This window comes from Oratosquilla oratoria, chromosome 9 (genome assembly GCF_046742065.1).
Source record: "Oratosquilla oratoria isolate Oo_2021 chromosome 9, ASM4674206v1, whole genome shotgun sequence".
Classification (NCBI taxonomy): domain Eukaryota; kingdom Metazoa; phylum Arthropoda; class Malacostraca; order Stomatopoda; family Squillidae; genus Oratosquilla; species Oratosquilla oratoria.
This window is the reverse complement of record NC_134785.1, coordinates 19,966,318-19,971,705: the sequence shown is the minus strand read 5'-3', so window position 1 is coordinate 19,971,705 and position 5,388 is coordinate 19,966,318.

Genomic DNA, 5,388 nt, shown 5'->3' with positions numbered 1-5,388 from the left:
CCCGTGTTCCTCACAATATTCTGATTACTTTGAAATACTGATCAATAAGAGGTCCTTGAATTTTTGAATTTGAGATTAACCCCCCCCCCAAGAAACCCAATAACTTTGGTCATTTGATGCACGCAGAGGTGCGAAAACAGGATTATATGCACCATGTACTGATGGGTACCTCGTGTCAGGTCCAATAGATTTGACAAATTTGTGAAACAGGTTTGCCCATGACATCTTCCTTATTACTGTTGGTGTTGCTATTACTCTTACTTTATTGTTATTCTTACATCATGATCATCATCATGATCACCATCATGATCATCATGATGGTCATCATCATGGTCATCATCATGATCATCATGATCATGATGATGATCATCATCATGATCTTCAGGATCATTATCATGATCATCATCGTGATCATCTTGATCACCATGATCATCATAATCATGATGACCGTCATGTATATGTATATGTATATATACTCGTATGTATGTATATGTATATGTATGTATATGCATATACAGTATATACAGTATATATATATGTAATATCTATACGATATGTATATGTATATACATGTGTATATGCATATATATGTATGCGTATGTATATGGATATATATGTATATGTATGTATGTATATGGATATATATGTATATGGATGTACATATATGTATATGCATGTATATGTATATGTGCATGTATATATATGTCTGTGTGTTTGTATATTTGTGTTAATATATACATCTTTCTATCGCACCGTAGTTAGTTATGAACTGAATGATCTAAGAATAGATTGTTTCTTCAGTGACTTTCGACTTTTCAGCAACGAACTCTTATCACGACACCCAAGAGATGAACTTGTGAATTCATGTTCGGTGAGCGCTTATTAGATTGTGTAGGCCTATGTGATTTCTGAATTATGAAAAGGTAAATGTGATTCTCAGGACCGGAAATATATTGGCAATATTCATGATAATTTAACTTTTAACTTGAATAAATCTATCAACCTGGTTTAAGGTATTGTGGTGAAGCGCAGAGATTGTGCCGTCCCACAATGGGTTGGCCAGTGGTCTTACATCGATCCCTTAAGGCTGGACCACTCTCAGTTACATACTTGGTGCACGTGTCATATGAGATACACGTGTCACGTCATCATTGTCGATTTTACGGCACATGTTCCTCCTATCCACACTTTTATTTTCTAATCTACTTGTGTTCTACCTTATGTTTTATTTTATTATTGAATTACCTTTGTTCATAAACATTCCTTACAGTTCTCCATCATAGTCATATTTTCTATCGTTTATTTTTCCCAGTAATACATATCAGTTTTATTAATCTTTCATGTTGCATTTGACAAGGATCAAATATCCCTATTTTTATTTTTTTATTTCTATATTTCTTCAGCATGTATCCACTTTCACCTGTAGCGTTCATATTATATTTCGGCTTTTTAATTACACATACGTACATGCGTGTTCGTGTGTGTGTGTGTGTGTGTATGTGTGTGTGTTTGTGTGTATGTGTGAGTTTTGTGTATTGTGTGTGTTTGTGTGATTGTGTTTGTGTGTGTGTGTGTGTGCGTGTGTGTGTGTGTGCGTGTGCGTGTGTGTGCTCTGTGTGTGTGTGTGTGTGTGTATCCTCATTCCAGTTCTTGCACGAACGGATAACTTTGATCATGAAATATTAATGCATTCACCATTAGGCAGAAATCACAGTTCTCAATGCGAACCACATCACATTCCGCATCGACGACTCTGAGCCGCAAGTTCACTTTGAGTTCTTTCGGAGTCCCTTGTGCCCTCTGCCAAACGAGAAAGAGCGACTCATTGGCCTGCTCAGCGTCGAGTATGAGCCTCGGATGCGTTGAGCTCATTGAGATCCTGATAGGGAGAGTCGAGTCTCTCCGGAGGTCGTCGGGAATTTAGTAAATGATTTCCCAAAAGCTGAAAGGAAATTCGGACAACCTCCTTTTTAAGTGGACCGAGAAAGGTCGGGTCTGTGAAGGTGGGGAAAGGAATGAGGACTCTGGAATTAGGAACAGGGATTGTGGGAGGAGCTTGTGGAAAAGGGTGTGGGGCTTGAGGTGATGGGGGCGTAGTTTGTGGGGTGTGGGCGGAGCTTAGAGTAGGATGAGTAGGGAGATTAATGTAAGGTGGGAGTGTAGTGTGTGGGGATGAGGGTAGGATGTATAGGAATGGGATGGAGGAATGAGGATGGAATTGGCCATGGTAGAAAATGCGTGTGCGTGTGTGTGTGCATGGAGTCTCAGGGTCGGGTTGTCGAAGATCTCAAGAATAGATAAGAATGGAAGGAAATAGGAGGAAATCTGGGGAATGAAAGCGAAGGTAAGGTTAAGGGGTAGGGAATGTGGTTTTGAAATTTAGGGTACTAGGTGAGGTTAGAGGGTGAGGTTAGGATAACCCCCAAACCCCCCGTTGACCCACTTTAAACAGTGGTACAGATTGCCTCCGGTCATTTGGGTGGTTAGCGGTTGGCTGGCTTGTTTTCCTGGTCTAAATCACGGGGTGAATCCACGTCTGGATGGAAATGATTAGGTTTTCTCCCAAAGAAAACAACTTGGACGAATTTGGTCCTGACAAATTGGTTTGGGCGGAATGGGCAAGGCAATTCGCGTCGGGGCCAGGGAAAATGTTTTAGGAAGAAACAGAAAACGACGATAATATTAGCGTTTCTTTTTCCGTTACACGAAGGAGTAGGGAGAGGGAGTGTTGGGGAGTAGGGGAGGAATGCGTGAGAAGGTTGGAGTGGGAGAAGAAAGTAGGAGTGATTCGGGTGATGTAGAGACAACGGAACTGAGAGAAACCGGAGTCACCTGGGAGTTACAAAAGTTTGACCATATTTCTTTAAGTTTACGTGTAGGAAGACTCCCCCTCCCACACACAAACACTCAAACTCCCCTCTCCCCACTCCCCACTCCCCACTCCCCACTCCCACGACACCCCAACCATCCGTGTCTCTCAAAGCCACCACAACCAACCACCCCTCCGACCCTCACCCTCACCCCCCGTCCCTAGTGGCCAGTTTGAAAGTTGTAAGGTGGCGCAAGGACTGGGCCAGTTGATTTGTTATCTGCGAAAAGGGCCGGTTGGACGGCTAGGGAAGGCCTGTTTCCGCCGCCGCTGCTGTCGCCGCCGGCTGACCATCAAGAATCGCAATCGGCCGGAATCGAACGCGGGAATGGGCCTCGGCTGGAAATGTCCGAACGAATTTATCCTTCAATTCTTTCCCCTCCCACCTCGTCCTCCACCATCTCGATTCCTGTCTTTAATCTCCCACATTCCTCCTCTCCGCCTCACTCCCTTCACTCATCGTACTTCTGCTGATGTTCCGGTTTTCACGTTTCCTCTAAATCTCCTCTTCCTTTTCCTCCGCCTCCTAGTCCTCCTCCTTCCTCCTTTTCTTCGTCTTCTCCTCCTTCTCGTCCCCTTCCATTTGACGGTACTTAAATTTCTTTACCTTTCCTGGTCACCTCCTTCGAATTTTACTTCTTCGGCCTGCACCGCCTTCTTTTATCGTTCTCCTCACTCTGTCTTCAAACAGACAGAAATGCCTTACCTTCCTTGTCCGCGCTCCCGCGATCTTTGAGCGCCTCGATTCTGCTCACAACATCATCGGGACCAACCACACTCGACCTTCCTCCCTTCCATCAACCAATCTCCACTTCTCTCTCTCCCTCTCCCCATTCTCCTTCACTCCCTTCTTTCCTCCCACCTCCTTATCTCCATCCCCATCTCCCTCTCTCTCTCTCCCTTTCTCTTTCTCTCTCTCCCTCTCTCTCCTTCCCCCTCCCTTCCTCCCTCTCCCCACTCCTTCATCCCTCCATCTCCTCATTCTTCCCTCCTTCTCTCCATTCATCCATCTCTTCCTCCCTCCCTCCCTCTCTCCTCTCCCTACCTGTTTCCCTCCCTCCCTCCCTCCCTCCTCTCCCTGCCTCTCTCCCTCCCTCCCTCCCTCCCTCGCTTCTTTCTCAGTCTTCCACCCTGCTTTCCTCCCTCCTCAATCATCCACCCCCTAGTCTTTTTCCTATTCTCCTATTCATCTTCCCTTCCACTTGCCCTCCTTGTCTCTTCTTTTCTTTAATTTTCTTCTCCCCTCTAAACTTTTTGTCTCTTACAGTAATTCTACTTCAGCCCGTTTTTTATGTATATGTTTCACATTTTCCTCCGCCTCCTCCGCCTCCTCCGCCTCCTCCGCCTCTTCTTCCTCCTCCTCCTCCTCCTCCTCCTCCTCCTCCTACTCCTCCTCCTACTCCTCCTCCTCCTCCTACTCCTCTTCCATCTCTGCCTTACACCACTACTACTACTTTTCCTCCTTCTCTTCCTTTTCTTCCTCCTCCTCCTCCTACTCCTCCTCCTACTCATCATCAATTCATTCCACCTCTCCCTCCTTTTCTCTCTCCTTCTCCTTCCTCCGCCTCTTTCTCTTTTTTCCCTTCCTCCTCCTCCTTTCTTGCTCTTCTTCCCTCCTTATTTTACTGCTATCCTTTTTCTTCTCTTTTTCATCCTCTTTTTTCTCATTTAGTCCACCTTTTCCCTTTTCTTCCCCCTCCTCCTCCTCCCCCCTCCTCCTCCTCCCCCTCCCCTCCTCCTCCCCCTCCTCCTCCCCCTCCTCCTCCCCTCCTCCTCCTCCCCCTCCTCCTCCTCCCCTCCTCCTCCTCCCCCTCCTCCTCCTCCCCTCCTCCTCCTCCCCCTCCTCCTCCTCCCCCCTCCTCCTCCTCCTCCTCCCCCTCCTCCTCCTCCCCCCTCCTCCTCCTCCTCCCCCTCCTCCTCCTCCTCCCCCTCCTCCTCCTCCTCCCCCCCTCCTCCTCCTCCCCCCTCCTCCTCCTCCTCCTCCTCCTCCCCCCCCTCCTCCTCCTCCTCCTCCTCCTCCTCCTCCTACTTTCCCTACTTCAGGCTCCTCCTTCTCTCCTTCTCTTTATCTACTTTTTTCTCTTTCTCATTGTCTTGTTCATCAATCTCCATCCTTTTGTTCTTTCCTGTTCATTTTTTGGTCTCTATTTGCTTGATACTTTGCATCTCATTCTTGGTCCTTTCTTCACCTTTTCTTACTTCTGTATTTGCCTTTTCACTCTTTTCGGCAACCCACCCTCACCTCCCTTTTCATCCCTCCTATTACCTTCTTTCCTCTTATCCTTTTGATTTCCCCTGTGTCCCATTCCTTACCTTTTTCCTTTTTTTCCGTCTCCCTCCCTCCTTCTATCGCCTCCTCCCCACACGTCTGTCATTCTTGTTTATTCTTTTTTTTATGACAAATATTCTCTCTAAGCCTTTCAGTGTCCTCCTCTTGTTCCCCCTCCCCCCACTCGGACTCTTCTTGCCTTTCTTAGCTATTCTCTCTCTCTCTCTCTCTCTCTCTCTCTCTCTCTCTC